This window comes from Amblyomma mixtum, chromosome 3, assembly GCF_055824585.1.
Source record: "Amblyomma mixtum isolate Tamu chromosome 3, ASM5582458v1, whole genome shotgun sequence".
NCBI lineage: Eukaryota > Metazoa > Arthropoda > Arachnida > Ixodida > Ixodidae > Amblyomma > Amblyomma mixtum.
Window position 1 is genome coordinate 154,375,066 of NC_143014.1, and position 25,460 is coordinate 154,400,525.

General features: G+C 48.4%; 1 protein-coding gene across 4 annotated transcripts in view; it reads left to right on the forward strand.

The window, feature by feature from the left end:
• The window catches only part of LOC149352431 (tachykinin-like peptides receptor 99D), a 578,367-nt gene that overhangs the window by 314,602 nt on the left and 238,305 nt on the right, over positions 1-25,460 (forward strand). For 3 of the 4 annotated variants that reach the window (XM_089581603.1, XM_089581602.1, XM_089581604.1), the window contains exon 3: positions 6,307-6,423. The exons of the other annotated variant lie outside the window; for it this stretch is intronic. The gene's annotated coding sequence lies outside the window, so the exon portion shown is untranslated. The remainder of the gene's footprint in view (positions 1-6,306; positions 6,424-25,460) is intronic. 4 annotated transcript variants of the gene reach the window in all.

The window sequence follows — 25,460 nt, forward strand, 5'->3', positions numbered from 1 at the left end:
AACTCTCTTTCTGCCCGTAGCTTCTCGCCTTGAGATCTGTGGCAAAGAAAGACGCCATGAACCGTAAGCAAAGGCAAAAATATCGACGTGCAGATGTGTTTCGACAATTTTAAGACACATCCCTGTAATCCTTGTGAAACAAGGTGAAACAACATGGTGAAACAAGGGGCTGTACATAGCGGTCTATAAATTTCAGTGGGGATAGCTGGACACTCAGAACATTGCGCGTTGAAAGGGGGGCGGGGGGGGGGGGGAGATTAACGAATTATCCGGCAATATTTTGTTTCGTCTATGTTTTGCTAATCGTGCCCGCGTGGGCTACTAACTAGCGTGCGTTAAGTGCTGCATCAGATGAGTACACAGACGAGTTTTTTCAATAAAAATAAAATTATCTGTTTCATTTTAATGACCCTACGAAAATGCCACATATTTCTTCTGTCCCTCAGACTACAGCTTTAGAAGTGCACTTTGCAGACAATAAGCTCGAACGCGGATGAGGAGAATAAAACGCGTAGTGGCAATAAATGTGAGAAATCATGTGCTTGAAAAAGTAATGGGCCGGACCAGGAAGCCCTTCGAATGTGATGCTGATTGTGGTAAGGGGCAATCGTGATTTGTTTTACATCGAACGTGTCGCCAATTGCTCCGTCCGTTCCGCATAGTCCGAACAAAATATCTCTTGGACCACTTCCCCAGAAAACCAGCGTCCTTCAAGAATTTCATAAGTAGCACCACTGCCACTGCCACCACTCACCGTAGATGTCAGAGGATGCGACGCGCGAAATATTAGCGGAAAAAATAGCAGGGTTATAAAGTAGTTAAAGCTCGTAGACTTGCGAAAGCATGTGTTTAGCCTGATTGGGTTATGGCTTTGCTTTGCTGGGTCGTCAGCTCGTCTGGCGCCGATATGAGACTCACGTTGAGCTTTGGTCGAGGTTAAAGGGAAGCTTAAATGGCTCTTTGAGAATTCCAGGTTATTCAAGAATTCGAATCTATGAAGTTTATGGGTAAAGCATTAAAAGTGTTTTTGCACTGCCATTTAAAACGGTGACGTAGTCGTCAAATAAAACCGTGACGATATTAAGGATACTGTTCACTGCGTTGACGAATGCGGGAAAACTCGTGACGTCATTGCTGCCGAAATTTCAGTTGTCCGCTGTTTTCGCCTGCGTGCTGTTGTGTGTCGTCCTATGCCGCCAAACAATGCTTCGTGAGCTTCGCCTTTGACTGCGTTGGCTTTCCTTCATGAAACAACCGTTTCTTCGCTGGAAATGTACCGCCGTCGCACGTGACGTCATTATCGGAGCCTCTGCCCGTCGCTGTGAACTGCAGAGAAGCCTGAACGCTGACGCTGCTTTATTCGGGGATTACGCCAGCATTTCAACTGCTAGCGCAAAGCGATTTCGCAGGCTTTACTAGTATGTCTCACGCATTTGGCCCTTGTAAACTCATCCAACTTTAAAACAACTTGAGTTGCCCTTTAAAGGGAAGCTGAAGAGTTTTTCGAATTCATTAAATTGCTCACGTGTGGATGTGGGAACTTTATAAATCATGCGGGTGAAATTTTTTTACAGATTCATAACTTAGGAGCGACGTAATCGCCGTTTAAAATTACTCAGTAGCTCCGCCCCCCGCGGTCCGCCGAGCGCTGCTGATGACCCTGACGATGCGAGCCAAAACCGGAAACCGCGGAGTGGTGACGTAAACACCGGTGATCCGTCGCTTCACAGCCTCCGCTGCCGTGCTTGTTTCTGCGTGCGTGCCATCATAAGCTGCTTCGAGCGGCTGTGTGTTTATTTATTTGTGCGTTTTTATGTTTGTCGTGAGGTACAGAAAGGTGTGCAGCATCAAATGAAGCGGTAGACCGATCAGGCCGGCGTTCTGCGCAGCCCTCGGCTGCACGAACATCCGCGACCGCGACGATGTGGTCTTTCATTATTTCCCTCAAAAAAAGAAGCTCTCCGCGAAGTGAGTCGCTGCTGTGAAGCGAAGGGATTTCAAGCCGTCAAAGGCAACAGTGCTATTCTCTGGCCACTTTCGTGATTAGAACTATCACCAGAGCCTGTCGACAATGCATTCACTGCGCCTGTCAACAGTCAGCTCGACTGAAACCCGGTGAAATACCGTCTGTTTTCTGATAATTTTATTAATTTCATGGCAGCACCAGCAGTCTGGTTCATTCGCCTCAGGAATGCAGCGGACGGAGGAACACCTGTTTTGGAAGAAGAATGTTTACAATGACATCACTCAACTGCCAGGAATACATTTCTAATAACGCATGTAGTCGTAAAGAATTGCCGACTGCCGCATGGCTTCATACATTAATAATAATATTATATAATTGTGCGCCAAGTGTGCTACAGCCAGCCTTGCGATTCGTCCGGCTCGGTTGCAGCACGAGTCCATCTAGTTGGTGAAAAAATCCCTGGCCGCTAGATCTGAGAACAAGCACGATGAAGGCGGCGCGAACGGACGAAAGTATTCTTACAAGGACTTGTAACATGAACCAACTCGCCTAAACAAGGATTTTAATTTACTGCTAGCTCCCATCTTGGCACGCAAAACGGAAGGCGCACGTTTGTCACCTAGACGAGTTTTGTCGCAAAGCGCTGCGAAATTGTATGTTATGAATCGAGGCGGCATGCAGCTACTATGAAGTGGTGCAAGCATAAAATTTGCGTGCAAAAAGAGCCTGATAACTTATTTATTTTTATTTATTTATTAGTACCTCACAGGCCCCGAAGAGCATTGGGTGAGGAGGGCAAATCGAAAAAAAGGTATATACAGATGGAAAAAACCGTAATATCGGTACGAGAACGCGGTACAAGTCAAATACAAGAAAGTAACACGAAATTTATACAAAACGGAGTTAAAATAACATCAGACACGAAAATAGCGAGAAAAAAAAAAACGAAACACGAACATGAGAAAAAAAAGAGCAACCAGGGGCAACAGAAGTGGTAAATGGGAAAACAACGTTAAGAACAAATGAAACTGTCGTACATTTCGAACATCACTATGGCAATAAATGTGCAGACGATAAAAGTTATACGTGTTGATTAACGTATTTGAACATTGCTCATTGACGCAGTGCTGTGTGGACTTCTTGCGCATGCCAATGATCTTTGTGGATTACAAGCAGTTTTGAGCCAGCACTGACAAGCGGCAAGACAAAAATGCCTACGATCGCATCCCGCTTACATTGTATTAGGAAAATTACGTCGGGCAGTGCTATACTACATTTGCTCGCCTCAAAATTCATCCATTGTATCTCTGAATGTAGTTTGTCAAGAAAAGTATACTTGCCAAAGTCATTTCCAACACGTGGAGATGCTGACACTTCGCTTTCGTTCGAGTCAAAATCACTTCTTGCGCCAGCATCGTTTCTTTCTTGGACAGGTTTGCTCTTTGCAATCGGTTCTAACATGTAGGAGATGACGCCAAGATACTCCGGGTAATCTTCGATGTGTTCCATCGTCGTATAAGCAAAATAACAACCTCGAACCGCCGAGCGCCGCGGTCCATGTGCAGCGGCGGCGGCCGAGCAGACCGAGCCAGCGCCATTGTTGACGTCACGAGGCGCCCAACCAATCACAGGCAGCAACGAGGCGCGCGAGCTCGCCCGAGGCTGCTGCTGCACTTCTCGCCAAAATAAAATAGGTTTGCGCTTTCCTTTGCCTAATTTCGACGAGAAATTCGAATTCCGAGGGTGGAAAACTGTAAAGTGCATCTCTGCGCTCATTTTTTCTGGGAAACCTTTCAGCATCCCTTTAAGCTGATCTCGTCTGTTCGCGCCGCAGATGGAAGTCGATGAAGACGACGACGTGCAATGCACAGCCGAAGAGTGTGTTGCAGTTTAACGCGAGGCGTGATTGGCTGCGGCGATAGCATGGGGCTATCGTGCAGCGGCCAGCGAAGCTGATCTGTTCACGCCGCCACGGGTTCGAATCCCAGTCGTGGCAGTATGTATTAACTTATTTATTCAAGGTCAAGGTCACGGCTTCAGCGGAGGCCAGGTTTTTGCATCTTTGGTCATGAAACAGAGCTCTTGCTCAAAAAAAAAAAAAAGCTCCAACAGTTCTCTGCCAAACGAAACGAACAACACTTTTTGGATTTAACCAAGAAGCGAAGGAGCGTGAACGATGGTCGCGGTAATATCGAGCCGTGCGAGCCGAACAGAATGAAGGTGAACGAAATTAAAGCGCGAGGCAAAAAAACTACTAATACCGGCGCAGGTGGGTGCACGTGGGGTAGAATTTTTAAGTGTTTGTTAAATGAATCGTTTGATTAAACACGGCTACTTTCGAAGCCGTGCATCCTTGTAAAGAGTCACTTCACGGGTAAAGAACACTAACTGTTGCAAAATGATGGCTACGGTTACCTAATGTTGCCCTTAACGCTACTCGTTGCGACCAGCACGGAAGGCTGCATAGAGGAACGTTTAAAGCACGTGTTCCGTTTTGTTATTTTCTCTTTCTCACTCTCTCTAGTGAAGCAATTGAAACGCAATGACGGGTTTGCGTAACTCAGTCCGATGCACTTCTGTCCATGCCCTTGCTCGTGGGGTTGCGCGCAGTTGTGACTTTTTTTTTTCATAACACTATGCGTGCACTCTCATTTTCCGGACTGCACCAGAATGCCGTTTCCTTTCGTGTGATAGCCGAGATATAAAGGGACAGCGGGAAATGCTATATCGGAAATCAATAAAATAATTCTCCTTTTTCGGGGCATTAAGCGAGGATGGCAAAGGTGGTAATTTTATGCTGCAAGGGACAGCGTGCACCCCACGCTATTAAGACGCTTTTGTTGGGCAGAGGCCGCCGCTGCAAGAGTAAATGTGCTAAGCCTTTAGCTTATCGCGTGTTTGTTCAATGTGCCCTCCCTCGGCTAACGTATGTGCGCACTTGTTTAGTGCGAAAGCAAACCTTTGGTACCTTGTCTCGCGATGCATGCGCTGTGTATACATAAACTCAGGCGAACGCTCTCTCGGGCAGCTGCTCCAGAAAAGAACCTGCTAATTGAATCATCTGCGCGTTCATTAAGACGCTTCCCTGTGCCACTAGGGAGCTTGCAGGTAGTCTTCATGCCATCTTTGGTTGACGTATGTTTGCAGTTTGTCGGGCGCCGCAGGCTTCCTGACTGTTTTACTTAAAGCGAAATTTCGGAGCGAAAAAGTTGAACCGCTCTCTTTATTTTTCTTGGGACCCCACGAAACCTCACTCAGGAGTGTCACTTACTGCCACTTTACGCAGTTTCCGGTCGTACATCAACGATTTGAACTCAACTTGTTGCCTTCTTGTGTCAGCGCCTTTAGTGGTGCTCTCTATTTCGTTCAAGATTTCGTTTCGCCTTTCTTAAGGCGAATTCTGTGGTTTTTCATTTCATTGCATCGTGCTTCGCTTCCGCACGTGAACGTTGCACCGCCTTCGAAGGTGGTTTCGTTAAACGCTCAGCTGCGCTGTGGCAGAGCTGGAAAAATGCTACTCACTACTCAGATAACTGGCCACTCGTAGGTGACTGACTACCCGCGTAAGATGTCGGTTCCAAAACTAAACTATGGCCCATCACGCAGCGCCTCGTTTTCTGAACGACGCGAATGCCATACATAGCATGTATTAATTTAAAACTGTGCTGACGATGCTTACTTAGGAGCAGCCATCAGGAGAGTAACAGAAATGTTTCCGGGACGGTAAACGAAAACCGGCGTTTCTACAGACTACACTGCCGAACGGCAGGCAATGGAGCGTTGATCTAAAAATATGGGAAGGCATTGGTTCGCAAATATACCAAGAGGCAGACAAATTTATAAGACAAAAGAAAAATGCACCAAGAGCGAACGGAAGAGATTAAAAGGTGTACGACGTGTGGCGCAGCCTAATACAATCTGTTCCCTGCGTGTAGTCGCTGTAAAAATAATCTCCTGCAGGGGGTTCGCAGGGAAAGGAGAGTGAAGTATTCATTTAGAATGTGTTTGGGCGCCTAGGCATGGGGTATTAAATCTTTTGGGAAAAAAATCAAGAGGGATGGCACCGCCGTCGCGAAAACTGCGCTGGATGTTATTTTCCTTAAGCCTCCGGTGTGAGCGCCGAATGCGCCGTAGAGCACGACGCGGCACTTAAATGACGGTACAAAAAGATCGCTTCCGGTGGCACGCACCATCGCATTACGCCTCGTGATAACAGTCGCAGCACGAGCGTTCCACCCAGTTTGAGTGTACCCCTTTCATTGCTCTCTCCCATTAGGCCGCTTCGAGTGTTTGTTGATATATATATATATATATATATATTTTGTTTCCCCCTTACGCAGACGCGTGCTCGAACCAGCTCCGGACAGCGCAGGAGCTCGGAGGGTGCCCCGAGGTCGTGTCGCGCGCGGAGGACTTTGAAGAAACTTTGTAATTGCTCCTGACGGGACTCGACGAACGTAAGTGCTTGCAGCTCACCTTGTTCCGCAGAGTGTGGCGCTAGGGGCGCCTGACAGAGCAGCCATGTGTCTGGATGGTGTCTCGTCGCCGCGGCTAGATGTCCTGCCCTAGGCTGCAGTGCCTTGGAACATTGCGCGCACGGCGCGACCATTTCTTCCTTGAGTATTGAAACACGAGCAGAAAAGGGCGCTTGCAACAACTCCCGCAGGAACCAAAGCCAGGCCTCATACTCGAAACGCTTCTGGTAACGCGTTCTTGTAATTGGCTTCTTTGTCTCCCTGGTATTAAATATGGCACGCGCTTCCAAAAAGGGTGCTGCCGCTTTCGTTACGGTGGTGCTAACTTGGGGAAGATGTAGAGTTAGCTGGTAATAACTGCAAGCAGTAATTTTGTATTCTTGCGTTCCAGAGGATGGTGGGTGCGCTCAGACAAGGAAGAATGCGGGAAATAGGGTAGAAAACAAATCAGAATTTTATAAGGCCTGCTAGAAGACCTCTTAGTTAGGCCATACGTTATTTATTTTTTATTTCAATGTATAGGAAGCACGGATTTATTTATTTATTTAAAATACTATTCGCCCATTTGGGTTGTTACAGGGTGGGAATCAGACATATAGAACATGAAACACAAAGGAACAATTTCCAAGTTACACAACATACACGGTTCGATGCAGTAGAATAAACAATCCTAGGATTTACAAAAAATACCGATGAACAGAATGCAACTCATAAGCTTAGACAACATACGCTTATAACTTTTTCACAAAATCCTCTGTTGATGTGGTGGATACAAACAATTGTGAATAGAGTTGATAAAGAAACTTCAGACGGGCTACTTTTCTTCTTGTGGCCAGTGCTGGAAGTTGTGCCAGAGCAAGCAGTGCTATTGCGGGTTGGCGGCTTTGGTAGGGGGAAAAATAAATCTAACTGCAGTCCTTTGAACTCGTTCGCGTTTGTCTATGAGGTACTCTTGATGAGGATCCGAGATTATACCCGCGAATTCCAAAGATGATCTGGTTATTATTTTATAATCTCTGAGTTTAGTATCTGGCTTAGCGTTCTGTTGTTTCCTTTTTTAAAAGCCAAGCTCGCGTTCCACCGAGCCGCAATACGATTGACGTTCTCGCTCCAGTTCAGGTTGTTAGTAATGGTGACGCCAATATATTGCTGTTTTGGTGCCGCCTTTGATTTGGAAATTGCATATGGAAAAACTAGACGATCTTTATTATTGGGAGGGGTCATGTAAAATGTCTTCCCCAGGTTTATGTCCATTTCCCTCTGAACGCACCAACTATGAATCTTTTTCAAGGATTCGTTTAACAGGACCTGTTCATGTTCCTGGCTAACGAGAAAAGAATGGTAACCTTGTTCAGTCCCTTCTCTCACTAATAATAAAAAAGGCGCAAGCAATAAATATTCTACATCTATAAGTCCTCGCGTGCTATTATGTGTAAAAATGCCATAAGTATTCAGAGTAGATGGTGAGCATGGTTCAGCGCCGGGTCTCTTTTCATTACTGTGTCGTTGTCTACGCCCCCATCTGATTCTTAAATAACTTCGAATAAATTCTTCAACATTCTTCAACGGTGCTTAAGAAGGACGAAAGCCGTCCTTCTTAAGCACCGGAAACAGTTTACGACAGTGGAACCAGTATCCAGCGACGGCGAGTATCTGTGAACGCGCAGCTCGTACTTGAAAGAGTGCGTCCTTTTTTGTCGTAATCCATCCCCGAATATTTTTTTTTTTCTGAAGCACGTACATATGTATAGCGAAGCGTTATTGTAGAAGCAAGCTTACGAAGTTTTCAACGAAGCCAATATGAAGAGAATATTTCACTATTCTCCTTGGCTGCTTACATCAAAACGCTCAAGATAGCACAAATATTAGATATTCACTTCGTTGTTGTTGTTTTTGTTGTGGTTGTTTTTCCTTCGTTGAAAATGAAAGGGTGTTTTATATCAATCATTGAGTGTAGACCTCTGATTTATTTGCTTTAAGAATTCATCATCGACAACATCCTCTTCTCCCAGATAATTTACTCGGGCTGACAGTTCAGCTTTGCGTTTGAAAATCGCACGCGGCTGTTTTTTTTTTTTTTTTTGCGTCTAGTGTACATTTCGAGCTACCGCAGCGCAATCGACCAGTGAAAGTTTTCTACAGTCGTCGGTCGCCAGTGTGAGAAACGACGCCCGGTGACATCATTTCTGACTGCTGGGGCCGCGCAGTTATTGAGGCTTGCTCAAGCCGCCTTCAAGACGCGCGCCACTGGAACGAACATATCGGCCGCAGGGTGTATTTACGTTCGCGGAGTATTGGCTGCGCAGCTCTTCTTGCTTCTTGCATCTTCAGCGGCAGGTAGCAAAAAGTTCGGCGCCCACGAACGCAGATGAAATGTATCCGCCGATATGGGGACACGCTGTATTGATTTACGAGCGCGCGCTCATGGCCTGACGAATTACAGAGTGGTCCGCGCGGTGAGTCTGCGTGTGTCGACGTCTTTCTGTCGCTCTGCCATCCCTCCGCCTCGCGCGCACTCAGGCACACATGCAGCACCGCCGTTCTTTGTTCTTTTCTCTTCCTCCCCGTTCGGACACGTTGATGAATAACCATGTGCTGCAACAAAAGTGCGCGTGCATCGCGAAGGCATGCCTTTTCCGGGCCCCCGCAAAAGCAACTATTTGAAGGAAAGAACACAGATTGAAGTGAACACCCAGAGTTCCCCACAGTGAGCCACCTGCACCGACTGAAGATAGACAGCTTCTCTCGCCGAGTGTGGCGCGTGCGGTCTTTCTTCGCGCGATGCGAGAGAGAGCGGTCGATCGTCGCAGGCGACACTCGGGGTCCCCGCTGTGCCGGTGGCGGCCGGGAAAGAAATACCACCACCGGCAGCAGCAACAGGGGATGGTTACAGCCGGGCGCAATCTTTGCTCATGGCTGGGGCCAGCTTATATGGACTCGGACGAGCATTTTGTGCGTAGATGCCGCGCTGGTTTGTTTGCTTGGAGAGCGCGGGGGGCCACGCCGAAGGGCAGCGATTGTGCAAAGGCGCCGCTGCACGCCCCCTTACTTCGCCCCGTCACCTGCCCTCCTCCTTCCCCCCGTCCCTTGCGGCCTCGTCCCTCCTTTTTGTTCCCGTGCGCGTCGGCGGCGCGAATCAATTGAGGTACACAAGTTGACCGCGTTCGCAAACTGGTGCGAGCAGCTCTTTCGGCGTTGCATGCCTAAATTCTTCTTCTGAAAAGTGGATGAAAAATTAGCTTCCTCTGGAGTTTTTGTGGAAGAGTAAATTTTTTCAGGGGTTTCTTTTTCTTCTTCGGCGTCTTCTCCTTTGGCAAAAAATGCAGCAGTAAGCTCCTGTTCGGTGATTTTGTGCAGAACCTCCTAATGCATTCAGAAGAATGTGCTTCAAGCACGAAATTAAGGTTTTCTGATGAACTTACAGAAACAACGAAATGAAATTTTTGGACTGATTGAGTGCGCGAGCAAGGGAATGAGTTGTGTGTTAGTTAGTTAGTCAGTAAGTTAGTTGGTTGGTTAGTTAGTTAGCTAGTTAGTTGTTACTTGGTCAGTCAGTCAGTCAGTCAGTCAGTCAGTCAGTCAGTCAGTCAGTCAGTTAGTTAGTTAGTTAGTTAGTTAGTTAGTTAGTTAGTTAGTTAGTTAGTTAGTTAGATAGTTAGTTAGTTAGTTAGTTAGTTAGTTAGTTAGTTAGTTAGTTAGTTTGTTAGTTTGTTAGTTTGTTAGTTTGTTAGTTTGTTAGTTAGTTTGTTAGTTTGTTAGTTTGTTAGTTTGTTAGTTTGTTAGTTTGTTAGTTTGTTAGTTTGTTAGGAAGGAAGGATGATCTTGCTGTTGTGTGCCTTTTTTTAGGTAAAACCGCATGATAAACAAAAAATACTGCGTCTGTCTTTTCAAGAGCACAGTGTCTTTTTTGTCATTCTCGTAAAATATCCTCTACAAACGTCGCCTCTGGAGCCTCAAAACAACGTGAAGAGATTGAAAAGTCATGACCTCAAAATTATTTTAAGGAAATGTGAACACCCCGAAATAATTCATTGCGTATTTTTTTTTCCGATTGCAAAAGAGAAATTACCGTTTCGCTGCCTGTCGCTTTAACTTTGTATTCTACATAGATTTTTAACAAAGGAGAGACTAAATCATAGGCTTTGTCATCTTTCGTTGCTTTTTTTTGTTCTACGCGAACGCATCCAGCATTCTGTTCTAACCTCTCCTTGTGGAAGCTCCGTTTCAGCCACTCAGTAATACGTGAGCAGTTATGACTTTAGGCTTGAACAGGCACATTTGTCTACAGACATAGAACGTCAAATTGGTCACCTATCCCAACGGTGATCACCGAAGCTGGTCGCTCTTCTCCAATCCCTCCTCACCACCTTGCGGTGGTAGTTACTGCGCGTTCGTTCCCGGCTTCTTCTATTCAGCTCTTACCACGCGTTTGTATGCGCCGACGAAATAGAAGCCTTGCTGCCCACCGGGATGTGTGATTACCAACCATCTCAAGCACAGCCAGTGACAAGGCGCCGCCAGTGGTATACAGCCACCACATCCACCACGTCCAGCACGGCCATGCACGTCAACATCATGGCGAGCAATTCCGCTGGCCAGCGTTCAGGAGTAATTAAATGGTTCCTGCTGTCGGACACTCTATAGGTTTCTCTGATACGGCACGTATGTTCCTGTTTTTTATGTGTTCCAGCAAAAAATTGCATTCACACACACTTTTCAGCGGTGTGTGTGATAACATTTAGGCTAGTTTGATTAGGTCGACAGCGCACAGACGCCACCACCGCGGCCATCAGGGCAGAGGGCACAGCCTATGACCGCAGCGCGCACGCCCTCTTCCAACCATTCAATCGTACACGGTTGCGCCTTTTCGGGCTAGCATTTGCGGTGGCATGGCGGACAAATCCTATCACGACGAGGTCAAGATACGAGAAACGGGGCGCATCCACCCGTCACTGCTCCCATTGCTAACGGCGCTAGGCGAGCTAACCCAGAGCAATCAGACGACTGCATCTCATTTCAGCGTCGACGCGTCCCGCGGTGCGACATGTTCGGCTACTAGTTTCTTCTGAAGAGTCTCATGGAGTACGAGGCACCAGGGAAGGGTCAATGCTGCCTCCCTAGCTGCCTGGCTGAGACGCGAGTAAGCAGCTTTAAATTGCCAAAACATAGCCGCAACTTCTAATCCTCTTGCAACTTTGTGTTTTATCATTTTTTGTGGTGCTAGGCAATAGCTTGTACAGTCGTCCACAGACTTGTCTAGAACGCTCGAGCGGTGCGCTCTGTTGTGCATTTCTGACAATTGCAGCTACCCGCCGAGCCCGATAAAGCTTTTACAGACATGACGAATTAAGCATATTTCATTGGACTGTTAACGCACGATGACGTCAGGATTTAGAGCCCAAGGCAACTTGTAAATGATAGAAGTCTACTCTCCGGTGCGCCGCTTGAGCGCTCTAAGCAGGCGTGTGAACGACTGTACGGCCTGAACACAGTGCTCGGGAAGGTAGTGTATATATTCTCGATTGTTGTAATCACTCTACCAGAGAGGTGATTTGCTCTTTTGCAAGTGGCACGAAAATTAAATCGAGAAAGGCTGTTTTAGTTTAATAACACTCTCCTTCTGCCTCTTAGAAGTCCGGTGGCCTGCGATAGCCACGCCTATGCGTTGTGTGACTGGCTTCCGAATGAGTACACTAGGCCTGCTAATCTCTAATTGCAAATACAGGTTATCGTCTGTTACCCCTAACGGCGAACGTCGTTAATAAGCGCAATCATTGTCTTAATACACTTATGGCGTGAGGCTGTGGCCCTTCGGGGCCACGAACTGAACAAGTTATTTCCTAATTACCGCTGCCATATTTGGACCGCCGCATTCAAGGATCACTGTAATTCGCTACGCGAAGAGCGTCGTCCATTTTTTTAGATTGTCTGTCTTTTTTTTTTCGGCAGCAGCTGCAGCGAACAAAAGTAGCGTGTTTCAGAATCATTCTGGTTGGCGGGATCAAGAAAGCTTCTCACCTGGAGCTTCATCATGTAAAGTGGAGCCTCTAATTTGCCTAAAACGACGAATGCAATTGCTTTTTTTTATAATTCTTCGCTCGCACTCATGAATGATAGCACAAAGAAGAAGCCCCGACAGCGCTGTTCTTGACTGGTGCACGTCACTTAATGCACCGATGCCGATGAACTGTACAAGTATTTTTCAGAGCATAAAATGGCTTCAATTTTTTTTTCGTCGCATTGTCGTTGTATTTTCATGAGAAAAAGCGCCTTTACCGCGGCTGAGATGTAGCTCCGCACGCTCAGTGCATTTCTATTCGTAATGAAATGAAACCACGATCCAGAGAAGGGTTCACAAAATGACAACAAGAACGATGTTGGTTCAGACAAAAAAGATGACAGCTCACGAAATGTATTCCACACGATTTCTTTGTTTTAGAGAGTAGATAAATGATGCCAGTGGAAACATTTTATGGGGGTGAGAAATGACGCAGTAGGGCAGTGGGTCCGTTTTTGCTGCGGCCATTTATGTGTTCAGCCTTTGGTTAAATATACTAACTCTTAGTTGATGAGCGTGTTAATTAGTTATTGATCGTGTTAAATAGTATTATTTTAGTTAACAGACGTCCTCTGCTAATGAGAATGTGTGAAAGATTTTCTTCCTAGTTTCAACACCTCATTTTTAGGAATTTTTTGAAGTGCGCGTTGACAATCCCGGTACATAAATTATCAGGAAAGTAGAAGAGATGACTGATGTCCTCGCAGCTCACCTAATAAATTCTGGAAAACAGCGGTAAAGACGGGAACGCCGAGAACGAGTAAGCAACGCTAGAGTTGTCTCACAACTGAAATTTATTGAAAAAGCATGACAATATTTACGGCTGAATGCACAATATTAAAACCCACGAGACAAAATGATAAAATTACCCCTAATAGAGCACACATGTGCAGCCAAGCGTCCAGGACTGTTGCCCTTCCCTGGTATTGGCTTACAAAAGTTGTCGCACCCTTCTCGTGTCCTCTTAAACACGCTCGTGTGTTTTTTCACCTCTATTTTGCCTCCTCGTCTGTTTGCGCTGAAGTATAACTATGAAGTGTGTTCATGCATCGCTCTATTTGGCCCGCGCATTCATGACCGCAATGTAACGGGATCCTATAAACCGCACTGTCACTCTAGAGTCACCTTACCGCCGGCCGATCTCTCTACCTTTCCTTTCATTAAATTACTTCTCACTCACTCTCACTACAAACCACCGCTTCCGAACAAGACATAATACGAAGGAAGCCAACAGTCACCGAAATCAAGGAACGTAGGGAAATATTTCTATTTTTAAATATAATTTGTGGTGTTGAACAATGGGAAATTAATAGCGTAATTATTTTATCGCTTAATGATCGCAAAAACTTTTATCGTTTAAAAATGCTTCGCCGTCGTGCGAAGCATTTTTGCCGTGTCGCTTGCCTCGTCTCCGGGACCTGCACCAACAGAAAACTTCGCTCGTCGCCAGGAAGTCCCCCCCGCGATTAGTCAAACAGACCTTCGCTGGCCGTTTCCCAGAAGGTTTGACACATAGCTTCTCCTCCGAGATATCTTCGCCCCAACAAGCGCATCGTCTTGTTCATCGCCGCCGTAGAGGAAATACCTGTTTTGCTGTAGCGTGCTTGCCGCTGTGCATTCTTGGTTCTTGCCGCCCTGCCGCCAGCATGTATGCGCCCATCTTTGACACAGCGTGAATGAGGCTTTCGCGACACCTCGCCGCTCATATCCTCGCACGAGTGTGCGGCCACAGGACACCCTTCAGACCCGCTTCAGAGCGCCTCGTGCCGCCAGTGGCCGCGTACATCTCAGCCTGCCTCCGGCGTTCGCACTTCGGTGCTTTCGCCGCACCTTTCTGATGCCTGCCTGCCTCGATGGGCGGCGCGGACATGCAGGTTTCGGTGTCCAATCGGTGCAGAAGCTCGGCGTCTCCTTCGCGTGTTCTCTAGAGACGCGGCGCGCGCGAAAAGCTTCTCCTTGGGGCGCCATTCCGCCAGTTCTGCGCTGAGCCGTGTCATCTCCGGCGCGCAGCCCCGCAGCCTCGGCTATAATGCGCACCCTTCCCAGGCAGCGCGCGTGAGATGACGACCGCCTCGGGGCATCCGCGCTTGGTGCACGTCGTCGTACGCTACGCGCTGCGCACGCTGTCCGTTGTTCCGCTCGCTCTCTCAGCGGCGATCGGCTGGGTGGGAGTCAACAGGCCGTTCATAAGCGGCCAGCGGCGGCGGCAGCTCGGGGACGCGCTGCTGCAGCCGATTACAGGCCCGCAGGCGGGAGCGGAGGAGGCGGCGGCTTCACCCGTGCGTGTGCGCAGATGGATGGTGGCCGGGACCCATGCACAGGGAAGTTGTCTCGCGGTTTGTCCCGAGGCGTTGCTCCCGCTGCTGCTGCTCGAGCGGGACCACGTTCGGACCCTTCTTCTCCGCGCGCTTCTTTCTTCCTTGTTAGGCGGCCCCCGTCCACCACGACCGCTAAGTGGCTCTTGCTGCTGCGCGGCAATTAAGAGGGGCGAGATTAAATAAAGAAAAGGCGAAAACGCGGACGCATTAACGACGAAAACGACTTTCACTCGTGCGCGCCCCAGTACGGCTGTGATTACGTGACCGGACTTCCACTTCCGGTCTCACTCAGCGGCGTGACCGAATACGTCTTAAATAAACGCTTGCGTTACCAAGAACGCATTTACAATCAGGTCCGCACGTGCTACGCTGAAGGCTCGCACGCGCGCAGTACTTCGAGTTATCTTTCTGTATCACAGTTTGCTAACGAGGCTCGGTACACTAAATTTAAAAAGAAATGGCCAGGCGATCGTACAATTTGATGAGACAGATCTGCGTTAACAGTATTGATTGCACATTTCGCTTTAACATCGATCGCCTCCCCACTGGCTCTTTCAGTTTGGTTTTGGCATCAATTTTTCATTCTGCTGCTGCGGGGGCATCTGCTGGTTGCCCGGCTGCAGCGGCCGAGGCGAGGCAAAAGGAGACCGCATTTTGAGGAGTGCCAGCGCAGGTTAAGGAACCCCAGGTGGCCGAAATCTACCCGTAGCAGAAGCCACTGGGGCCCTGGACTAAGGACACTCCCGTAACAGCTTCATACACCACTTCTGCCAATAAATGTTCATTCATTCATTCATTCATTCATTCTCTCTACCTCTTTTCACATACTCCTTCCTTTCTTCCCTCAAGGCGCAGTTGAGGTGCCCACCGAGAATTGAAGCAGTTACTGCGCCTTTGCTTTTCTCAAAACCAATCTTAATTTTCATTTTTTTTTTATGTTTTCAGCAGGCTCCTGGAGGGTGGAAGTGGGTGCAGGTGATTGGATGGATATGGGTGGAGGCTTTCTGGAGGTTATAGGTGGTTGAGTAGGTTGTTATTGGGTGGTCGGTGCAGCTTCTGATGGTAAAGGCAGGTTTTTAGGTCATGGGGGAGCTTCTGGAGGCGTGAGGAGGCTGGAACGTCGCCTTCCCATTGCTTCTTTGAATTGAATTTCACCGCCTCTTTTACGTTCCGGTCATCTGAGTTGGCTTCTAGGGGGTGGAAGTGTTTTAATGAGCGGCGGCCTTCTGTAGGGGGGAGGTGGGTGGTGGTGGCGGGGTTAGTTTCTGGAGGGTGAGTCCCTGTAGGTGCACCCACCGGAGGTTGATTTCGGAGGTGGATGCTTGCTACACACATACACACAAACCACGGATTTTTCTTTTTTATGAAAGAAGGCTATACTGCTAACGCAGTTAAAAAAAAAGGACAACTTCGATCTTTTGTGTTCAAGCGAAACGTAGTACAAAAAATTGAATGCTTTGGTGCACTTGGAACCTCTGGGACGTCTCATTAACCGTCCTGAAGACGACACTCTAGCCGGCTAAGCGAGTGTGGCATTCGCTGAGGGGCGGCAGTGGCGGCCGCATTTTTAGCAAGTGTAAATGCGAAAACGCTCGTGGGCTTCTATTCGGCGCACGTTAGAGATTCTCAGGTGGTCAGAGTTGATGCGAAGCGCTTCATTATGGCGTGCAGTTCTGGCGCACAAACGCGCATTCTTAAAAGGCGGTAGTTCAGCCAGTTGGCTGAACTCGGTGACAGAATGGTGACAAAAAAAACCTAAGACAGGAGATAGGAAGACATTCACAAAGGACAATCGCCATCGATTATCTCGTTCGGGTGAATGTTGTGCCCTGTGTTTACTTTCGCGGCCATCATGGGATTTTTCTTTTTGTGACGATGATGGGGTTGCACTATTTTTCGATTCCTTCACTTACAGCGACTACGATGGCGTTACTGACGGCCAATATGGTATTCATTCGCAACGCTAGTGGCTCCAATGGCGCTACCTCACGCTTGGTAACTTTGTCTACGGGGCACTCTTGAAGCGTGTCAGCCTTATCCCCTTCCAGGGCCTTCTTCTTTTGACCTTCGCTTCCTTCTTAAACCTCTTCACTTTCTCCTCCGCATTCAGTCGTTCATGGGCACCTGTATGGACGTGGCTGCCGCGCACACATCTGTTCCACATTTGACCTCCTCTGTCGCTCGACACATGCTGTGCCCAGGCCACTGTTTCTGCAAGCCCCTTCGCGCAATAGTAATGCCCTCTTTTAAATAAAGCGTTCATTCGCTGTGAGGTAGGTTCCCAATGAATATTGTTACTAAGGCCTTTGGCGGATAAAGTGAGTTTCAACCTGACTGCCACTCTTTACTAACCGACTCGCTGTTGTTTTTATTCTTTTCGTCGTTATAGCTTAAGGAAAGGACAATCAGCCAGACTTGCTTTGCGACCGGCCTCTTTTTCGCAGTTTTTACTCTTGTGCTGGTGGACACAGGCACTGATAGCCGGTATCTCTCCAAATATATAGCGCACGTGCGCGACATTTATCGAACAGCATAAATCAATTCTTCAGCGTTGGCAAATACTGCACATTCAAATTTAGCACTGACTCTCTGTTTCTGAAACGAGATCGTTTTCGAGGAAATCCAGGAATGTACAGCGTTTTTCAGCAGTGACGTGCATAACGGGCTAAGCTTGAGGAATTTTTTCGCCTGAAGCTCTGAACGCAATAGCTATAAGCATCACGCGCCCACAAGCTGCTGAACGAAGCAAAATAATCTTGCAAGGAGCGTTCCCTCATTTAAATGCTTTGGTTAGATATATATGGATGGGCATCAAACGTGGCGTTTCAAGTTTGCCGGCCGTACGCATTTGAAATGCTAAATTCACGGGGCGAGGCAAACCCACTTTCTCACCGCCCGCCGTTTCTGGTACATGGCTCATGTTCTCCAGTAATGAATTGCACCTTTTGTTGTACCTTTTATTCCAGTTTGTCATCTTTTCCCTTTTACACTGAGTTCTTTCATTTTGTTTTTCATCTGGGCTAATGTCGAATCGGTTTTGAGGCCTCGTTCACCGGATACTGAGCAGAAGATTTCGATTCCGGCTTTCCGGACGCACTGGCTTTTTATTTCAAACCTCGGCTAAAAGCTCTTCTTTTATTCTTGCGGGTGAGCAGCGAGCGCAGGAATGAGAAAAAAAATAATGAGTGGGCATCAATCAGCAGATTCTCGCGGATGGCCCGCCATGTCATTACGCTGTCGAGGGCTCGCACCGGATCGCTGCTTTGCCGGCAGCTGCCAGCCCTGCACAAGGGCCGCGCACTCTCATATTAACGCCATCGCGAGGCTTACCGCTGTTATTCGTGAAAAACAGTAAAAAGAAAGCTGAGTGTCAACGAGAACGTACTGCGGGTTCCCGCAGTGAAAATTCCCTTCAACCTTTTCGCCCTAGTGAACTTTCGACACTAACGAATTCGTTGTCGATGCGCATAACCGGAAACTATGGTTACCCTTTCAGAAATAATTATGTCAAAGGCAGCTGCCCCTGCTATGGCTGGTTTGCGGGTTTTAATCGTGAGGCTATATTTACATATAGATACGTGTATAGCTTATAGGGGCAGAGTGTATGGCAGTGAGTATTGCTGAACAGCAACAAATAGACAATTGAGTCTGCGTGCACCAGCGAGTATTCGTTCGAAAGGTGGCCTAAAGTGGAGAAGAAAAGCACGGACGAAATGATGGTGTTATAATCTCCGCTGAACGAAGGGTAGCTGAAAAGCCCGCTGTTGAGTGCACGCAGTACAGTAACAGACATCGAAAATCCCTACGGAGTGACTACGTACACCGGCATTCTATATCGCATTTCCACCTAACAGCGCAACCGTCCAGTTTAAAACTTGAGCGTTGTAGTCGAGTTCACGGTGTCGGCACAACGTATATCAGTTTCTGGCTAAGGCGGCAACTTGCATCACTGGTTCGTATGGATTAGGAAACGATGGCGCATCGGCTCCGTTGCTGTATAGGACGCTCGCTTTAACACCTGCGTGCACTTCGATCGAGCGGTGATGCAAAGGCGCTTCGTGAGGGAAGAGATGTTGCGCACCTTAAGGGTGGCTCGCAGCTGCGGCCAAGGCCCGTCGGGAATCGTAAGCAGAGCGAGGCGATTACGTAGTGTTACGTGTTTAAGGTAGACAGACGTAATGGTACTCCTCCCACGGACGCCAGTGAGCGTGTTCTTCGAGCCGGCAGGAGGCACGCTTTGGCTTCAGCGATGTCACGCGGCAGCATCGTCAAAGGGATGCGCATGACGCGTTTATGCCTGCGAATCAAACGCGACAGCTAGGGAGTTTCAGCGGTGACGAATCATCGGCTAGAAAAAAACACGTGATGATCAGACGTCCGTTCAGATCGTCCCGTTAATCACCCTGTACTGTGCCACCCGCGGGAGTAGACTAATGACCGGGCTACCCCATTAATTTAGTATACCAAAGTCGAGACGTGCTTTCGAAGACCGCGCTTTCAATTGCGCCGCGAAAGACAGCGAGTCGTAAACTTTTTATGCACAAAATTTACGGCTATTTTCGCGTTTGTGTCGCAGCGACCTCTTCCTGCCGCTGCCGAGCGGTGTGTGGCAGTAGCCCTAGCCCCAGGCACGATGTCGGTGGCATTCGCGGTGCGTCCCGCCGGAGGACGCAGTATTCCGGTGCTGTACGCGGCGACTATACGCGCTTTCGTACAAAAAAAAATAAATGAAAACAAGCCCTCCGTGGTGTTTGGGGCGTAAAATGGTCATGAAGCAACATTTTATCAAAGTTGTAATACTCATCTAGAATTAAAGGGCACTGTTTGAGAATGGTTCTACCTTAAAACAGTGCTTTGAAGGCGATTTGTATAGTTGGAGCTAAGGAGAAAAAGGCTCCAGGAAAATAATATGGCGGAGAAAATAAAATTGTTGGGAATAAGATGAGCGGTCATGAAACTTTATTGCGGAACACTTGTAAGGCGGCGAAAACGAAAACTTAAGTTTTTCAATGAGGCCTTGTGTCACCGAGGAATTTGAGTCGCATGTTGTAAGGTTAACATTGCTGCGAAGCGCATGGCGAAGACCCCAAAGTGTTTGCGGCACTTGGTTGAGCGATCCCATTTCAATGTGGCAGTGGGTTCTTGCGTATAGACTGCGCATTCCAGCAATATGTACATGCTGTAGGCTACACTATAGTCTAAGGCCTTCTGTTGCTACGCTACTGTAGCATGCGTAATCGCGGTAGTCACGTGTTTGTGGTTAAAGCTGTCGTTGCTAGTTCGCCCCTGTCTGTTTTTCCGCTTTCAATATGCGTTTAATGCACTTCCATATAGAACCTTGTATACACCGGAGGAAGGACCCATATAAACTTGACTACGCTCTTAGATTAAACTCTGCGGGCGCCTGTAGTATTCTGTGTGTGGAACTACCGTATTGATGGCCGCCACATTTTTTACAGCCAGCATCAAAATCTATCAACCTTCTCAGATACAAGGAACTAGAGGCTATATTTTGTGCTAAGAATTTCAGAGCAGGAACGATGGTTTGAGAGTCGTTCATTGCATCCTTCCGCAGTTTCGGCAGCGCAGCAGCGCTGACGGCAGAGGCGGAAAGGATCTCTTCCTCTAAACGCAGTATTTGCGAAGCCGTCTCCACGCTGGGCTCGCTACTTTCAGCGAATATAGCAAGCAAAGTGAAAACAAACGAGAAACCCACAGCGTTGAAATGTAGTGCGGTGGGAAGGCAGAGAAAGTCGGGACGCGCAATCCGCGGCGTGCAACCCTTCGGTTTCACCATGCGGCGGGTTTCAAGGAGGAAGCCAAGGAGAAGTGACGAGCGGAAGAGCGAACTTTCTCTCGAGCAAACGCGATCCGGTGCATTGCAGAGGTCGCGGTCATCTCCTTAATTGGAGCCCGCAGACAATGTTCGCGCGAGTCGTTCTCGTCGTGCGCTCCGTTCCCATCCGCGAAACAGTGTTTGCCCACCAGCTTGGTTCTCGGCAGGAGTTTCTTGACGTTTTCGATTCCCCCCCCCCCCCCCCCCCGCCCCCTCAACCGGTTTCCTTTTGGTAGCTCGACGGCGAAGGGCTCGACACGACTGTCGCCTTGCTTCCGGCGCACACAAGACAGCGCCGCGCGAACAAGGACTCGAATTTGCGGCGGACGTGTTCGGGCCACGGCCTACTGGTGGTGGTGGTGGTGAAAAACTTTTTATTAGAAGGCCTAAAACAAAACAAAATTACGTAGCAGCATTGTGTGTGGCCTTCAGGCTGCTGGTTGTGGCGTCCAGGCCGTGCCTACTCGTGACGTCCTCTGCTCAGGTCACCAGCCGAAGTTGGATATTCGGCTCGGTGCTGGACAAAGCAGCCTGCCACTGCTGCGGACTGTTTAGGTGCCAAGACGTAGGGGGCAAGTGTGCTGGGCAGGAGAATAAGATATGAGCGTAGTCGGCTCTTCTGCTGTCACATAAGCGGCAGGCCGGCGAGTACGCTCCGGGGTGGAGGAGGGCAAGACGTGTGGGGGTGAGAAAGGTGTGGGCCAGAAGATGGCGCCACAAGCGTTGGTGGTGCTGGGAAAGGGGTTTGTGCGGAGGGGGCAAAGTGAGACGAGAGAGGCGGTAATGTAAAGTGATGTCGTGGTACGTGAGGAGGGCGCCGCGCGTATCCATTCCCGGCGGGGGCGGGCTTGCTCGGTCGGTCAAATCGCGAGCGATGTAATTAGCCGCCTCGTTGCCAGGATGGGCCGCGTGAGCGGGCACCCAGATGATTTGGATGGGGCGAGAGGGGATGGTGTCTGAAGGTAAGATACCGATGGCCGGGGGTGCCACGCGTCCAATCGCGTAGTTGTAGACCGCAGGCTTGGAGTCACTGAAAATGTATTCCGCGGATGTCTGAGGGATCGCAAGGGCAATAGCTGCCTCCTCGGCGTCTACAGAGGTCCAAGTGTAGATTGAGGCAGTAAGATTGGGTTGGAAAGAGTTGTCAGTGACTGCAGGGGTGTGGGCTAGGTAGCGGCTGTTTGAGGCGGCATCCACATACGCCACGGCAGCTTTCCGTCCATACTCACGCCAGAGCGCGGAGGCTCGCGCTGCTCTGCGGGAGGGGTGGTGTTCAGGATGCATATTCTTAGGGAGAGGATGAACGGTTAGGAGGGAGGAGACGATAGAAGGACGGGTTTCTATCCAGTTATGCGCCTCGGACACTAACTAATCAGGCAGGAGCTCTGACAGCCGCCGTCGAGCTAATAATTAAGGCCACGGTGGCTGCCGCTTTATCCAAGTGCTAACCGTTGCGACAGATTGTTGCCAACAGATGTCATTGCCTGTCCCGCATCTGCTGTGCCTTGTTGCCGCGCTGGGAGCGGGTCGTGTGAAACGGCTAATTTCGCGCGCCGTCGCGCAGAAGTTCCAGTTGCATTATTTTTTTTTTTTGCATTGCTACCACTGACATTTTAGGACACTGTCTTTCAGGAACGACATCCAGCGTAGGCTGTGCATGACATCATTTGTGAGAACTGCGACGAGTTAAGCAGCGCCTATTGATGCGACGTCAATCTGCATTGCCCAAGCGTGTTCTATCCGAATATATAGTGCCGCTGCAGAGGCCCATTGAAAAGAGCGAGTGTATAGGTGTTGCTCCTTGCCCCAGCGGCCCAGAAACTGTACAGATGCTTCCTGCAGGTGCGTGAATCTTTTTCCTGAGTGTTTGCGAAACGAGGGAGTTCCAAATGGCATTTTGTTTACTATTGCATAAGGGAGAAGAAAATCGCGAGGACAAACTAAGCGTTGTGCCCCGTTCCTGCTACGACGGCAGCAGTATTCAGATGAAGTAGTGCAATACGCTGTCGCCATACGTCCAGTTGAAATGAATTCGCTCAAATAATATGAAGTGCATACGCACGGGGCTCTAAAGTACAGCGAAGCGGCAGGGGCCAGAACAACAAATCATTCATCGCGTCTTCATGTCTAAACGAGACCGCGCATGCATAACCACGAACGGAGCAAACATCAGGAAGTCAGAGAATACGTCAGTGTCGATCAAATCAGGACCTGAGAGGTGCTCAGACCGTGATCTGAGTGATCAGTGTTCATGTATGCAAATATGCTTTCTTAGTTTCGGCCTTCACTGGTTACAAGCAAACGCCGCCTATCAGAGCTGGAATAGGAACCGTAAAAAAAAAAAAGAAAGAAGCTTTCTAAAAATTACGTTTTCCACCCACACACAAAAGAGATTCAACTCTTTGCTATTATTCCCCCTTAGTCTTATTATTTGCATTCTCTACGCCCATACACGTATCTGCCATAGAAATGCTGAGATTGGTCGCTCAGTGTCTCGTTTTCGTGCCAAAGAAACGCTTCGGGCTATGAGGCACGCCGTAGCGGACAGGTCCGGATTACTTCCGACCACTTTGGATTCTTAAACGTGCTTCGGAATTTCAGTGCTCGGCCATCGTCACATTTCGCCTCTACGGAAATGCTGCTGTCGCGGCCGGGATTCAGTCCCGCGACCACATGCTATGCAGCCGAATGTCATAAGGAATGGCCACAACGTTTGTACGGTCCACTTCCTAGCGTACATCATAACTGACTTTCCTTCATTTCACCAATGACCTGCCTATTCTTTCCCCGGCGAAGCTAATGATTAATTTGCTTAAAAGGCTATATTTGAGAGTAACGCCTAACGTATGATTATTCGCTCCCTGTGCATTGGATCGGGCGCACTTGCTAAGTTTTGCGCTCATTAATTTTGATTATCGTATTCGTATTATTGTTATTACCAAAACACACTCCTTAGGACAAAGAAAAAATATTGCGTATATCTTGTTACACTAATGGTGGAAAGACGTGCCTCGGCTTCCACTGTTCTGTAAAATCCCACAAAAAAAAACGCAAATCCAAGCTGTCACGCATATAGAACTCTGACAGTGTTCCGGTCGCTTAGGGTTTGCCAACAGCTTCAAGATGTTAGTTCATGCAATGCCTCCTCCATTTCAATGCCAGCCATGTCGCGTGGACGCTTCAGTTCATTTACTGGTCGTGATGCGGCGCGGCTTACGTGCAGAGCGACGACTTTCGTCACAGAGCGAGCTGCTGGCATGACTGCCTAGAATTTATTTCGTCCATTTCCCGTGGCACGTCATTAGTTCTCTCTGTCTTACTGAACGTGCGGAGATACCACAAAGGTTAGCGAACGAGGGGTAGTAAGAAAACTTAGTCGGAGAGGGCTTGATCTGCCGAAACCAGCTGATCTGGCTGGCTCCGAAATCAAGCAGGCGTTAATCAATGCAGCTGGATCTGCCAGACCTTCAGCGCCTGCCACAACGGGCCCTACTCGAGGTCATGACCAGCGCCAGGCGTTGGAGGTGACGGAATAAACCGCCGACATGTCGCAGGCAGAGTGTACTCTGTAACACAAGCAAATCGCGTTATGTTTCGTTTTTTTTTTTTTTTCACTAACATTATCTAGCTCACAAATCCTTCGTCGCCATTCATTTTTCCGGGAGCTTTGTGATTTCGTTGCTGACGCTATGCATCTTTCTTTTTTTAATTATCTGTCCCTGTCAGGGTGATATTCTGCTAAGGACATGCTCTCACTTTGGACACACCTCCCGCTAAAGAATGGGGCCTCCTCGAGGGTGTCCACCTTCGAGGCTAACGAGCCGGGAAAGCGAAAGCACAGGTCTCTGCGAACTGAGCGCGAGCACTGCGAGCTTCGTACGCGCTGCAGCGACGCTCGAGCTCATGCGGTGCTCCTCTCTACGCCATCCGAAAGGCATAAAGTCCGTCATCAATCCCTTGATTTAGATTTATGCACGCAAATATTCCGCGCCCTGAGCAATGGCAGTGATGAGGCTCCGGTGAAAAGTGGAAACGGAGGGGAGGGGGCTCTCAGAGAAAGGAAATATCATTTTTCTTCACGACGTTTATGTTTTCAATCTTGCGTTATTCAAGAAAGAAAACAAGAAAGAACAGGACTCAGAACTACGCGTCTCCAAAGCGTCCATGCAGATTGGGTCATTTCTCCGGAATGGAAATCGACTCTTAATGTACGCATTTTTCGAAATTTTTAATATTCTTTGCGGCTTTCTGTCTCGCTCTGTGGGTCCTCATTTATATACGACAGATTCGGCGTTTTGAGTGGCTATTAAAGACGGGATCTTTTAAAATGGGCAATATTTTAGTCACCTGACAGAATCCGCATTAAGCCGTTTGCGGAGGGACGGCGCTTCACGTAAGCCGGGCAGCTGTCTCCGCCCCTCGCGAATAGCTTTGCTGGAGCATGTGCTTTGTCTCCGATGAAACCACTAGCTTTGCTTCGTATTGTAGCAGCAAAATGAATGAAAAAATAGCGAAGTGTGAATGCGGTGCAGTGACACTTTCTGTGTTTTATCGGGACTTATTCCGCATTGCACTTTCAAAAAGTTTGACAGTGTCTGCTTGCGCGATGTGTTCGCCTTACACTGGAGGCTGACGTGAAGCCCGAGCTCACTTCTTATCTACAGCGTTCTTTCTTTCTGCATTATTCGCGCTAAACTGATATGTACGGTACGGTCCACTGTTAAAGGGAACATGCGATCGCGTGGCTTCTGCGCTTCGCGAAGCGCTGCCGCCCAGAACGTACTAGAGCTGACGGCACAAGATGCAT